We start from the raw sequence: 16,459 nt of genomic DNA on the forward strand, positions 1-16,459 counted from the left end.
AAATGTAGTACCGTTTGATTTGGTCAAGGTTGGTTGGTTCTGGTAATTCGATTCGTTCATAATCTTGAAATCTAACGATTTTTCCAACAATATTTTCTTTATGAATGAATTTCTCCAATTGAATTCAGACTTCCTCCTATGGTCGAGGAAGAGTGCTCAATTTTCTTTGAAGGCTGATGGTTAAATCCTTGACTTGTAAGTGGTGAGCTTTGATTTTCTCGTCAAACGTGTGGGTGACTCTTCTTTGATAAGTTTGCACATGGTATAGAACTCTAAGTTGTTTTTCTTCAATCAAGTTTAGCTCTTTGCACCCAATGATGAGCCTAGTCTGTTTCTAGCAATTAACTTTCCATATGAAATTTTCCTTTTAAATGGTAAGACTGTTTATGTACCCCTGTAATGTGAATGGTAACTTCTCTAACTAATCTCGGTGTAATTGACACATTTTCTTAATGATTGTTTTGATTTTTTTTTTATTGACTGCTTCAACCTTTCCATTAGTCTGAGAATGTAGGGGGATGATTTGTGATGTCGGATCATAGAGTAATAACCTAAGCTTGATGTACGACCCATTATCAGAGATCAATAACGCTTCAACTGTTTCATTAGTCTGAGAATGGTAATCTATTATGGGAGCTCTACTATTTTGAGAAGTGTAACACTGATACATTTTGTAACATCTTCCTTGATCTCATTTTATCAAGACAATATCTAATCCATGTCAGACAACACCCAAGCTTGCACCTAACATGTCCTCATCAGACTACGTGAGCAAGTCTTTTGAAATATCTGAGTAAATTCATTATCCCTTCGTGTTCCTCTAGGGATAGGATGGTTTCTACTTGAATCTCTTTAGGAATTATTTTCTGTTCTAAGGTCAATGACCTTTGCTTTCTCGATTAAAAGTTTAACCCAACCCTTATTTTCTTGTTCATGAGAGAAATCTATCCTTGAAGTTAATCCGTTAATGCGCTCGAGGTATTCAAAAATTTCTTTTATTCAGATGGGATGATAGACTTGACAAATTAACCTGACTCAATAGAAAAAGAGTTGAATCGATCTTAAAGAAAACATAACCTTGTTGGATTGATAAAAAAAATGGACTCGAGTTAACCCAAATGACTCATGAAAACTCAAGATAAGTAACCACAACGGGCTTGATTATGGATTGAGGATTCGAGACATTGCTTATAACCGGCAAGACTGAAGAAAGTCAAGCATGCAATGGGGAAAAAGCAGGCATGCAATGAACATCATCATCGAAAAAAAATCAGACCTTAATCCATCAGTTTTAGCCATTTACTATGGGCAGATTTATCAGCGACAAATAGTTCATACCTACAATAAGAAAGTCAAGCCTAAAGGTTTCTCACCAAGAGATCTCATCTTGAAGAAGATTCTACCAATCCAAGAAAAAACTAAAGGAAAGTTTCAATCAAACTACAAAATGCCATTTATCGTGCAGAAAGTAATGATAGGAAGAGAATTGATTCTTACTGAGATGGATGGAAAAGTTTTCCCTTAATCGATTAATACTAACACCATCAAAAAATACTACGCCTAAGATTTGACTCTGAGATGATGAAAGGCCATCTTTTTACTATCCCAAAATAACTATCCAACCCTAGTCACTCCTTTTGAGCCTTCACATTCATTTTTTAGCCTAGGACCAGGGTAAGTCACCGTTACCACCCAAAAAGAGAATAGAAGAGGAAGAGAAAAAATAAAAATAAGAATCATCAAAGTATCGACTTACTCTTGGCCCACATGAGGATAAATTTTGATTGGTTAAAAATATAAAAAATTCAAAAAGTCAAAAACTTAGATGTATGATCTTGAGCTCAACCCAAATCTCCAAACTAAACAAGTTCATGATACGTTGGGAAAAGACATAGATCATATTTTGAAACAAAAATAAACAAAACCCGTGTCCAGCCCACCTTAGATAGACTCAGACCAAAACATTTTCGTATCCTTCCACTACCCTAGCCTAAGCCAACATTTCGTCCTACTACAAGTCCTTTTAGATCAGAAATGATTTGAGGTCCCATCGAGATGAAGACAGTATTACACGAAGACATCATCAATCTTTTAGTTTGATCCAGACCTCAAATTTTATTAGTCATTAGAAAATTTGATAGGGGAATCCAGATTAGATATTCAAAAAAAGAAACATCTTGAAATGTAGAGTAATTGATCTCACGGCTCAACTTGAGTTATCGAACCACAAGGAGTAATCGAAATACCTGAGAAAAGAATCTAGATCTATCACTCGAGAAAGAGTGCCACTACAAGACTAGAGTCACCAATCTTACAGGTCAACTTGAACCACCAAACCACATAGACACAAAGATTCTATGCAAAAATCCAAAGAAAATACAAGCATAGTCTAAAAGGGCACAGTGAAAACTCGAAAGGACATTATGAGTAAAAGAATAAGATTATGGCAAGATCAAAGTCATCGACATGAGAAAAACTCAAAAGGGCATTGATACGCAAAAATGTGGAAATCAGGTCTAATGAAACTCGTAATTGGTACCAAGGACAATAAAGAAAAATAAAAATAAAAAATAGCAACAAAAATAGAAATTCTCTTGACCTTCAAAAGTATATGCTATGAACGATAGAATTTTCTCAAAAATCCTAAGTCCCTAACATACAACTTTATTCCAATACCAAGGCATTGGGGATGACTTTAAAGGAATCAAAAAAACAATTGACGTTTATATTCCCTAAGGTTGATAAAAAACACTAAGACAGTTGCAACCAAAGATTTCAAAAATTTTGAATTTATCATGCTCATTTAATAAAGGTATTTCACAAAAATTTCAATACTTTCAAAAAATTACTATTTTTGCCAATGATGACGAATTTAGTACTCATTCAACAAAACTTCGCGTTTTCAAAGTAATAGATATTCTAGAGGACAAGTAAATACAAAATTTATTTTATTTAAATTAAAATTTTCAATATTACATGCAGATAAATATCAAAAGATACAAAAGAACAGAACACGTCAAACATCATGATGGAAAATAAAAAAAAGGAATCAAAGCATTCTTCCAAAGTGCAAATCCGAGTAGCTTGACAAATCATCACTCTCTTAGCATCTAAAGCATCATGGCTCACCAAATATGTTGCTAAGTCATCAAAATGAAGGATCTGGACAAGTTTCTCTTTCAAATTAGTAACTTCAACTTGAAGCCTAGCCACTTCGTCATTATCACCAGACTTTGAAAGTGCAAACTCCAATGTCAATCGATCAATCTCCTTCTGCATCCTCTTTTCGTATTTGAGTTAGATAACCTAAATTCAACAATCTTCAACTTGGGTTTCTTATACTCAATCTCTATAATAAAAAAAAAGAGGAAGTATCGGGACACACTTGTGTTATTATTGATACTGATTGTCTCCCTGAGATGAGATCTTGATTCCAATGCATATATGACGAAAATAGATGTACTATAAAGATATTTTTTTTTTTAAAGTCAAAATATTTCAAAAATATCTTTCAATTATGAGTTTCATGACTACAAAAAATTTGAAATTAATGACAACATTGGTGTCCTATCAAATTTTGAAGAGTAAGATTCAATTCAATTATAGGACTAAAGATGACTTAAAAGGCTAAATATTATTGTCATACTTTCTTCAACCCCTTTTAATTACTCCTAACCCGCATGAGTATAAACTGTAAACGGCAAAACAATAAAAAATGTGTCGAAATTAGAGTACTTCCCATATTTCTCAGTTTAAGTCAGTCAAAATATTATTCAGTAGCCAAAAACCTTCATTTTAAAACACCAAGTCTGATTTCAACTAACCACTTTTACTTAAATTTCCAATTTTCAAGCAAAACTCGCAACTTCAAAAAATGTTAATGTCAACGATGTATTAATTTGTTCTTCCTTGAAAAATTTTCTTACAAGACTTATCAAAAACGAAAAAAAAATAAATGTGCCGATTCAAAGGCAAGCCTAAATGAACAATCATAGGGATATTTGGAAAGCATATCGAAAAGTAAAGGAAAGCATAAAAAAATGCTGAAAAGAATAGTAGATCAATGGAGTTTGGCAAAATGGTTCGGCCCTTATGCAAAGAGATCTTAAGAAAATATTCTAGTCCAATCAAGAAAGACCAATCACTATTAAGGGTTCAAATCTGCAAAAGTTCTATCTCTTGAGCTGACAAATATTAAATGACATCAAAAGATAGTCATGAAAAAATTAAATCTCGAAATAAAGAAAGTCCTTCATTCTACTATCCTAACATATCTATCGCTAGTCAACCTATTTGAGCCTTTATCATCTTTCAAGACCTAGAATTGAGGCATGCCACCTTATACTGAGGAAACTTTGAAAAAAAAAAAAAACATACAATTACAAAAGAAAAAAAGAGATTTTGTTTAAAATGATTGAATCAAACCCAATAAAATATGGTTAAAAGCATCAATCATCCTAAAATTCATTAAATCCAAGATTTCAAACGAGCTTCATGCCACGAAATTTAAGAATTCAAATAGGCATACACTGTCAAATCTCGTGTTTGGGTAACTACTTTCCATCAATCATCAAATTTCATCAAATCCAATATTTCAAACGAGTTCCGTACCATGAAATCAAGAAATTCAAGGAAGCTAAACCCTATCAATCCCCGTGCTTGAGCAGTTGTCATCCAAATCCATCATCCCACTTAATGCTCCCCAACGTGCATAAATGAGTTTTTTCTAACTCATGTAAAAAGAGATTTAGTTTCCTTTTAAAAAAGGAGAATAAAAGATAACCCGCCGGTTCAACCTTTCTTTTATATCAAATTTTATATTCGAGCTTATATCATTTCTTTGCGAACCTACACCCTATCCACGTTACCTCCTAAATTTAAGTCATTTCTGATCGAGAAATAATTTGAAAAGAATACTTCCACCACAAATGTTTATTAGCAATGAAGAAATAGCTATCTATGAGAAATTTGTAAGAACTGTGTTGTGATTTGAAAGGACATAGTGAAAACTTACAAAGGTGTTATAGTAAAATAATCAAATCATGGTAAGATCAAATATCATAGTGAAATCATATCGACCTTGGCCGACCTTTAAATAACGGATAAGGGCCTGATTACGTAAATCAAGAATTTTTAAAAGAATTGGGAGTCACCACCTAGTTTTGGTCTAAGAACCAAAATTAATTCCAAATGGATATGGGTCGGTCTATGGATCAGAGAGATGGGTAAGGGGTCAGAATACGGATTTCGAAAGGTGTTAGGCACCGAACCCGCCTGATCAAGACGATCAGTCTCTACTACGATCCAAAAATATCTTATGGTCAATACTCAAAGACTAAGGGTCAATCTAGGGTCCCATCATCATCAAATTGCATCAAATTTACTAAACAAATCTTATAACTAAGATAATTACATGATTTCTCGAATTTCACATGAAAAAATCTCACTATTTAATAAGACTTATGTGGCACAAAAAAAATTAATGGATCGATTCGATCACATTTTGAGGAGTACGAACCTGATTTAATGCCATGTACACAAAAATTAGAGAATCAACTCACATGCCCCAATTTCGTGGGAAAATTCAATTTTAAATCTTCAATAATCAATGAATCAACTCGACAATTTTGATTGAAGAAAAATTTTTAATTGCGTGCATCAAAATTAGTGAATTAACCCATGCATTTTTAATTAACAAAATTTGATTTTTTATTTTTTTTTGTCGCCACGTGTACCAAAATCAGTGAGTCGACTCACAATTTATTAATCAAAAGAATCTTGATTTTTTTTTAATCGCCACACGTATTAAATCGGTGAGTTCCCACATGCCCAATTTATAAGAAAAACAATTCAAATTTTTAATGTCCCCAAAATCAGCAAGTCGACTCACAATTTATTAATTAAAAGAATCTTGATTTTTTTTTTTGAATCGCCACGTGTATTAAATCAATGAGTTTACCCACATACCCAATTTATAAAAAAAATCAATTCAAATTTTCAATGTCCCCAAAATTAGTGAGTCAACTCACAATTTATTAATCAAATGAATATTGATTTTTTTTTTGGAATTGTCACGTGTATTAAATCGGTGAGTTAACCCACATATTTTTTATTAAAGAAATTTTGATTTTTTTAACCCTTCACGTGTGCCAAAATTAATGAATTAATCCACACATTTTTAATAAAAAAATTTAGTTTTGAGTCACCATATGTACCCAAAATCAATGAGTTGATTAATATCAATCTTAGCGAATTGGTTTAGTCGATATATCAACAAAAATGAGCGAATCGATCCATTAATATTTTGAAAATTTAAAGATTGCCATCAGTGCCACATATACCAAAAATCAACAAATTAATTTAGATGCATACGAACCAAGAAACAATAAAATAAAAATAAAAAAAGAGTAAATAAATAAAATAAAAATAAAAATAAATATTACCTTTGTCGAATAATTTCGAATGCTTGGACCCTTCAAAAAAAATAACTCAAAATAGTGTGTGCATAGTTGTTTTGTCAACTGCTAAGGTTGATGGATATAATGGATTGAGTGTTGTATAGATCCTCTAAAGTCAACTCGATAGTAATTTACGAGAACACGTGATAGAGAAGATGGTATGGTTGTTGCGATAAGGGTGTTAACATGATGAAGTGATGAAGATGGTGACGACTGCAATGAGATTTAATGGAGTGATGAAACGAGGAAGGTATGGCTAATGTGATAAGGGCATTAATGTAATGAAACAATGAGGATAGTGGCTAGCGACACATGGTTGTATCGATATGTTGTGAAGGATAAGGGGGCTGGAAAAAAACGTCCTTTGAAGAAGAGGAAACTTGCTGGTTGTTTTTTTATGAAGAGTGTTGGCTGGACTTTTATGAAGAAGAGGATGAGTGGTTTCTATCTAATGTGAACATGGGAGAGAGAGAAAGAGAGAGAGAGAGAGAAAACAACATGGGGTAGAGGGCGTAGTTAGAGAGAAGGAGATGGGGCTGGACAGAGGAAGAAGAAGATGTTGCAGATTTTAATAGAGAAGACGTTGGCTGTTGGAGAAGATGTTTAATGGCAAAAACATAGGATATTAGAGATGAAGAAGAGTGGCTGGAAAACGTTGGGGCAATAATGAACAGAAAAGAAAATGGATTGGTTTATGGTTACTGTAAAAAATCAAAAAAAATAAGTATGTGTATTGCAGGTTTAATGGAATTTTTTTCCTTTTGTTTTTTGTCAATCAATAATAAAAAAAAACCTTTCCCTTTGAGATCATGGTGGCTGTTTCTTTATAGTCAAGAAAGGGACAGATGGAAGAAGAAGTGAGGTTGAGGACGTGGGTTGATGGAAGAGATTAAGGGAGAGAGAGTGAGGAGTGTGGGTGGTTATAGAAGGAGTTGGAGAAGGAGAAAAAGAAGTCATTGGGGAAGAAGAAGGAACACGTCAGAAAACATGGTTTTTTTTTATCTTTTTTTATTTTTTTATTTTTTTATTTTTCTTTTAATAGAATGGGGGAGGAATTCGACGCTACTCATACTATGGTAGCCTACCGTCGTTGAGTTATAATTGATTTATAAATTTGGTTTTCGGTTTGAATTTATTTTTAATCTGATTTTGAATTGAATTTCAATTGAATTTTGTCAATATTTTAATTAGATATTTAAGTTTGATGTTTAAATTTGAATTCACATTTATTTTTTTTTAATTTTGATTGTTTAATTAATTTCAATTTGATTTTAAATTTGATTTGAATTTTGATTTTATTATTGGTTGTTGATTGATTTGATTTAATTTTGATTGGTTGATCGATTCAATTTAATTGGTTGAATGATTTTTATCTTGATTTTCAATTCGATTCTGATTTTGTATTTTAATTGGTTTCTTGATTTTTAATCTATACTTAATTTTTATTTTGTATTTTATTTGAAATTTAATTTGATTTTCGATTTTAAATTGATGTTAAATTTTGAATTTTAATTTGATCTTGGTTAAATTTTAGTTTAATTTTCAATTTGAATTTTATTTTGATTTTCTATTTGAATTTTGATTTAAATTTTATATTGGTTTCTCGATTGAATTTTAGTTTGATTTTCGATTTGAATTTTATTTTCCTAAGGATAAAGTTCTCTATGTTAGAGTTGTATATTGAGGGGCATTTTGGTCATTTTTATGACTTTTTTAAATTTTTCTTGAATTTCTCTGTTTTCTTCAATTTGTATCCCATTAGACTTGAAATTACATTCTGAATGCAATAGAGGTACTTTTGAGATTTTTCGGAGGTCCAAAATTTATGAGGGGTATTTTTGTCATTTTGGTGATTTTTACATATTTTTCTTGAATTTCTCCGTTTTCATCGATTTGGGTCCCGTTAGACTTGAAATCACATTCTGAGTACAATGGAGGTACTTTCAAAAAATTTCGGGGGTCCAAAATTTAAGAGGGGTATTTTCATCATTTTGGTGATTTTTACAAATTTTAACGTGAGATTTTCTTTCAGTCCCTGTGTGATTATTTTTGAGTTTTGATATTGTATTTTCCTAGTATAGCGTGATCTCTAAGTTATCAAACTATGTATCGAACCTAAGCATACGTGCTTGCTAAGTCGGGTGTAAGATGTACGATCCTAAGCGTGCGTAAACTTCTATGTCGAGTCGTAACGAATAAAGGGATGAAAAAAAATTAGAAACAGAAGGAATCAAGAACAGTACTCACAAGCTTTCGAGCTTTTTTATACTCATCATTAGGAATCCACAATAATGGAGTGACGAATTGTCGAATTAGGCAAATGTAAAAATGGGCTGTCTACACATAGGCACGACGAAATTTTGAAAGGTCATCAATGAGCAAAAGTCGAACTTGGTGAAAATCTTAATTGACATTATGGACATGAATGAAAAAAAAAAATACATCATCTCTGTCTACTAATCATCCATCATTGAAAAAAATTAAAAGTTTGAACAATCATCGATCTATAAATATCTCGGATAGATTCTAAAGCCTACCACTAATCACCAATCATCACATAATCATTTATAGCATCATCAAGCACCATCAAATCATAATCTATCCTTTTATCAAATATCTGATGGTGAGGATGACTCTAAAGGACCTTAAAGAGAATTGAGAAAAATTACTTTTTATTTGTTAGGTACACCATAACCAATATTCAACAATGACAAACTCATGATCTAGTAATTTTTCTTATACTAAAAGGATAATTTAAATAAAAAAAATTATTATTTTTTTTTTTTTTGCATACATCATGCTAATTAATACTTTTGAATCTGTGACGAAAAGTTCAATTTATTTCCTAAAAATAAAATATCGAATTATTTGAGACTAATAATTATAAAAATTAATTTACATAAGAACTTTCTTAGCATTTTGCTCATTTACAAGAGCCTAAATTACATATTACTCCTTAGTAAGAGTCTAAATTGCATTTACTCACTTGCAAAACCCAAACTACATATTACTCCTCAATAAGAGCCTAAATGGCATATTGATCCTTTGACAAAGCATAAATTGCATGTTGCTCCTTAACAAGAGCCTAAATTGCATACTACTCCTTAGTAAAAGCTTAAAACTGCATATTGCTCATCTATAAGATCTTAAATTACATCTTGCTTCTTAATAAGAGCCTAAACTACATATTGCTCATTTGCAAGAGCATAAACTATATTTTGCTCCTCAATAAGAGCCTAAATTGCATGTTGCTTCTTAGCAAGAGCCCAAAATACTTGTTACTTCTCAATAAGAGTTTAAACTGCATGTTACTCCTTGCAAGAGCTTAAAGTATATATCACTCCTTAGTAAAAGCCTAAACTACATATTACTTTTTTGTAAGAGCATAAATTGCATATTATTCTTTAGCAAGAACCTAAACTATATTTTGCTTCTCAGTAAGATCTTAAACTCCATGTTACTTCTATACAAGAGTCTAAATTGCATTTTGTTCCTTAGCAAGAGCTTAAAATGCATTTCCCTCCTTATTAAGAGCCCAACTACATGTTGCCCCTCATCACATGAGCACAAACTGCATGATATTATTAGTTTGTTAAGAATAAACTAAAAAACTTGAGGCAAAAGAAATTTTGATCTTATTTCATCGTTTAAAGTAAAAATTTTCAAATCATTCTTGCCAAAACACACTTAGATTGCAAACCTGATCTCCACTTTTCATAGTCGATTCAATCCCTATCAGAATCCTACCTTGAGATGCCGACTTTTTACAATAGATCCCATCCTTGTCAAACTCAAAACTTAGGACGATCAATTTTTTTCCAACCACTACAATTAGATAATGTTACGGTGAGGTTGAAAGGATCTTTTGTGTTGACGTACCAAAGGATCATCACAAGCCCTTTAATTCCTACAAAAAAAGTTTTTATTATTTGAGTTTATTTTCTTAAGGGAACGTATGTGATTTTATAAAAAATCAAAAATAAAAAATAAGAATTTCAAAAAATCCTTTTCAAGTTGCATTTTGAATCCAATTTGTCTTAATACGATTAAAAAATATCAAAATTTCAAAAATCATCCAACTTTCATCAAAATCCAAGATTTCAAATGAGCTTTGTGTCACGATATTGAGGAATTCAAAGGCCAACCCTGTTAAACCCCATACTTGGGTAGCCACTTTTTACAAAGCATCAATTCATGCGGTGTTTCAAAATTGTGTTTTAACAAATTTTTAAGATTCGTACATATAAGGGTTAAGTCAATTCTTTATAGTTATTTGCACGCAACTCCTACAAAAAGGGTCACCTGTAAACATCCCAATTTGAATTGGCCCCACTCGAAAAGGGCTCAAAAAGACATATTTTTCTTAAAAATATTGTCAACGAGCCTTAAGGCCTTCAAAATTTATTTTTTTATTCAAATCAAACATCCTAAGACTTCTAATGGTCCAATGAATCTATAATAAAGTTAATTCGTCACCTAAATCTTCATCCATAACCATCTCAATCCCAGACCTAAAATTAAGCCTCAAATTCATTTCTAAGCCCACCTAAGGCCCACCAATCTTCAACCACCCTAAGCTCCCATTTTAATATACTCTAAAATCAAATTCCTACCCAAACCCAAACCTATGTCCATAACCATATCCATTATCCATAATCTCAACCAATCAAGATCCATACAACTTATGATCATCAAGATGGATACTTGTCACCACCACAACCCACCTCTCAAAATTATTTACTCAACCTTATCGTCACACTTAAAAGCTACACAACCCATACCACAACCTACACCATATGTCATCACCCAACATCATCAAATCACTATTACAAGTCATCCCCACATTTCTTCTCTTTAATCAACTCGCCTAACCCACTCACCCCATATCATTGGACATATATCACCACCAAACTCACCCTCCAAAAATCTAACTATCTAATACCTTACATAAGTCATTCTTTTAACCAAACACCTACACCCCTCAACTTAATCAACACTCACCTAAGTTGGGTTGTCTAACCAACCCAATTGAATTTTATCCATGGATTTAGGTCGAAAGCAACCCATCAAATCTTTTTACCTCACTTACCTTGTCCCAATCCAAACTACCAAATCTTTTAGCCTAAGATTCATGTCTTTTTTCACCACCTATTACTTATGATCATTTTTAAAATAAAATTATTTTAAGCCCTTTTAACACTTTGTGAACACACCACAGAATTTGTTTTGAGGCTAAAGGTGATTAGACCCTCTTCATTCAATGAGAGTTGGCCCACAATCACGAAGTCAACATTTTTCAAAACTCATCCCTTCAAGGTAAAAATATGGAAGGGTCTCTTTTCTTAATTAGATGACCCTTACAATTTAAGCCGATATCAAAAGTCATTTGCATCTGAGGGCACAAAACCCTCGTTTTCTCAATTTTCTTTTTTTATATTATATTTTATTAAAATGGCCATGTCTTTAAAGGTTACCACCTAAAGTGGAGAAGGGGGGGTGCCTAACACCTTCTCCAATCTCTAATCGAACTACTTGCAATGATCTTAAGTGGTTTGATACTTTATTTGTATAAGAGTTGTTACAAAAAACTATTTTCTCAAAATCATATTTTGGGTGCCTATTCACATCCTCTTCTAAAAAAGAATGATAACTACTCCAAATCTATGTGGCAGTGATCTTAAAACTTGGAAATCACGTAGCTGACCAAGTTCATAAAAAATCCATGTAAGTTAACCAAGTTCAAGGGACTTCAATTATTTTACCCCTCAAAGAGAATTCTCTAGAACTTAGAAACAATTACCCTCCTAACCCTATGTTGTTATGACCCAAGGGAAAGTAATTGACCCATAAAACCCTTCAAGTTTAGATAATTGCATACCCTTCCTATTAATTTCTATGAAATTCAAACTTTTCTCAATGGAATGAACAATTTTACTCCTCAAAGAATTATCTAGAGACCTTGAGGGAGATTTACACTCATATCCCTTAATCATCAGGATTGGTAAGACTAATAAGGGTGTAAATGACCATCAAGGCCTCTTTGCTCAAGGTCACTCAATGTAATTTTATTGAAATTAAGTTGAACTTATGGTGTGGACCTTTATATCCCCAAGGATCTCTCAAAGATTTATAAATAAAAAACCCCCAAAGCAAAAATTACAAGCTTTTCTTCTTCTAAGAATTCTGTCAATTTCTATTCTTAAAACCTTTTAAAGCCCCTAGACTCTGTCAAAACACTCTCTTGAGTATTTTTGAAAACTAACAAATATTTAAGAGAGAAGAAGAAGCAAAGGAAGAAGAAGATCAGGGTAGGGTATAAAATAGTTGTATTTCTTTGCTTACATTTCCCCAGTCCCATTTTTATCTCCCCCCAAATTCTTTATTTCTAATGCAAAAGCATGTAATGTAGTTTCAAAGTTCATCATCATAGTAGTATAAGTATTTAACATGGACAAGGTCAAATTGGGAGTATACCCTACCTTCTATGAGGTAATCTCCATACCTTTGAGTGCCTAATAAGCTCCTTGAGGGCACATTTATGCGTCTCCATAGAGTTTTAAAAAGTATTCAAGCATCATCCATTAGTTTAAACTCCATTTTTTGACAAAATAAGATTACGGAGTACATCCTCATCACAAGGAGATCCATTACATTTGTAAGTCCATAACAACTTCCTATGGAACAGTAGGATGCATTTAGTGTACTTTTGCATGCATTCATATAGCTTCAAATATTAAATAGGGGAAGGTTGCAAAGAGCACTCCAAAACTAATGGAATGCTTCTTAGAACCTTACCCAAAAAAGGATGTTAAGATCATTCTTGAGCAAACTTTCAAAGAATGCATTATTAAAAAAAATGCTAGAGTCCTCAAGGGCGTTATCCTTTAAGATTTGTACTCCCAGCTCTAAACAAACACAAAATTCCAACTAGAGGAAACATAACATACATCGCCATGGCACCCACACAATTTGACATTCATGCATAATTGTAAGCATACATATATACCATGTAGAAAATATGAATTTTATTGAGATTCTTGGATGAATATTACAAAAGCCCCAATAGGGTATTTATAGGCATTACATCAACCAAGATATATGAAGACTACCTAATATAAATATTCTAGAATACCCTAATTGATATATTCTAAATATCAATATCTATTTTAGAATATCCTTCATCACAACCTTCCATTTGTGTGAGATACACTAACAATGATACAATGTATCTCATGCATTTTAATACAGTTCATCTTATTCTCTAACATACCATACTAAGCTCAAAATAAAAAATAAAAAATAAAAAATAAAATCGAAGTCTTCACATATGGCCATAGCCTTAGTGACCACCAACTTAGTGGGTAGGATGGGGTGCCTAATACATTTCCCATCTTACAACTGAACCTTCTTACCCAACCTCTTGGTTGGACTAATTTCGAGTCACTAAATTCATTAAAAATAAATAAAACAAAATAAAATTTAGGTGGTCAGTTACTGTAAACTCTTTGAATGGTAGCGATTCCCCAACCCACGTAATATTGAGGTTTAGGACTAATAAACATCACGTATCCAAACTCCTAGAGCAAAATGTTTTTAAAAAGTCTTATTCACAACCCCTCCCCCCCTATCTCCCCTTGTAGGACTAGATTGATATTCAAATATGCAATTTCAAGTACTATGAGAGAATTATTCTTTTCCAAAACCAATAAAATTACGATATTACAATCATATAATCATATGTTGATTATTTTTTTAAGAATTACAAAAATATCCATTTACTACATTATTTTTTTAAAATATCCATAATTAATATTTTAGTTATAAATAGACCCTTATGATAGAACTGTGTTTGCACCCTTGTTAGCAATTCAGAATACGGCAAAAATTTGAGTTCTATTTTACTTTCGATTGCAAAAATCCAGTCTAAAATTTGGTAAAAAATTCGATAAATATAAAATATGTAACATATGTTTTATACGTGTATTATATAATTCATTTAAAAATTTAAAAAAATTCAAAAATCAAAAATTCGGTAATATGATAGTGATGGTGAAGGTGATGATATAGTGACAATGGTGATGGTGATGGTAATAATGATGATAGTGATAATGAGGGCATTAAGGTTATTATTCCATTGGTTTATTAAAAAAAAGAGACCAAAGTCAAGGGATAAATCATTAGTTTGAAAAATTAAGATGGTATATCAATTAGATGTAGTGGGGCAAGTCATAATGTTTTTAAATATTAAAGGGACATGTGTCACCTTACAACACACAACAAGTTACAATAGCACATTTTTCAGTCAAATTTTATAAAAAATCGTAAAAAGAAAAAAAAAACATGTTTTATTCTTTTTCAACTTAAAATATGTGAATTATTCAGAATAATTCAATAATCCATAGAATAATACTTTCTTTGAAAAAAAAAAAATTATTATGAATTTTTCACGAATTAAACTGGAGATTGCTAATGAGGGTTTGCACATGTCATCTACTAGTTGTAATAATAAAGATAAGGAAAGGTGTATTAAATCTTGAAAATGACTCAAAAGATGCAAGAACACTACTTGGTGGATGAAATAATCCAACATTGAGGGAATCCAAGTTGGACATTAATAACCATAAATAATTAGATATCCAACATGTCTACGTAAGATTACTATTGTTAATGATTGTTGCATCCTTTGGTGGAATTGATTATAAAACTTAATCAATTTTCCGTTTTTAGTTAACCACAAACTAAAGCTTTTGTGTACCTGCCTCAACTTTCTTATATGTGCCACAAAACTTTCAATACCTACTTGTAATTCCGATGCAAACTTGTTGGCAAGCACAAGTTATCAGCCTCGTCAAAGCCTTATCCCAACCAATGTTTATTTCATACGATTCTATTTAAAGACATCTTAATTATGTTCATTTAAGTACTTTCTAAATATTCCGACTCAATGCCTCAACCCGATATATGAAAATCAGTGCGTACGACCACCTTTGCAACATTATTGTTACCCCTAAGAATTTGTTGGGGACCAACCTAATATATATGTCCACCCCTTCAACCTCAAGATTACATCTTCTTCATCCCTTAAATCTCAAGAAAAAGATAGGAATGTTATGAAGGTTGAAACATTGTTTACATAATTATTTGAAATTTCTCTATTTATATTTTAAACTTGCCTGGATTTATACAAATTAAATTGAAGTATCCAAACTTACACACGCCTTAGAACCTTTTTACTAAAGGCTTCTTCCCTACTTCTGGTTATTCTAAATTCATTCAAAACTCTTGTGTGTCTAATTAATACACACATCTTGATCAATGTATCGCATGTTCGACTTGGATTGATTATGATTTTACATATGCAATTCTTTATGGCTAATTGGGTACCTATTGATACCTTTTATGGGAGTATAAAAGAAACCCACTGAATCCCCGATGTTAACCAACTAACGTCTGAGTAAAGCAAATTATAGACTGTTTAATTTGTAGAATTGAAGACAAAGCCTGGAAGGCATCCATTCATGACCACGAGTACAAATGGGATCCTGAACATAACTAAATGACCAGCATGTTCTCTACGAAATAGTCTCACATGCAACATGATGAATGGCATCGCTCCCAAATGCCCACGTGACTTGACACTGAGCAAAATGACTTGACTACTGACAGGTTGATTGTATCGCCAAACTAGAACGTGACCTCTTTCATAACACTCTGGAAATTGACGCATGTTACTGTTAAAATAAATGGAAATAATAATGGGAGGAAAAGAAAAATAAAAAGATTGCTTTGAAGTACGTAGTAATTTACGTTGTCATATAAACAACATACACCCCCACTGTGGTTGACGTTGGAAATGCAAATAGATTAGTAGCGAATTTGTCTTCAGGATACAACAAAGCCCAGTTGTGCCAAAACTATATATTTTTTCAAAGTTTGCACTAATCTTAAGAAAATCTGTCACACGAATTTTTGGATACACGAATGTCTCATTTTGTAGAAAA

The sequence above is a fragment of the Akebia trifoliata genome, chromosome 2 (assembly GCF_017979445.1).
Source record: "Akebia trifoliata isolate Shusen 1 chromosome 2, ASM1797944v1, whole genome shotgun sequence".
NCBI classification, from domain to species: domain Eukaryota; kingdom Viridiplantae; phylum Streptophyta; class Magnoliopsida; order Ranunculales; family Lardizabalaceae; genus Akebia; species Akebia trifoliata.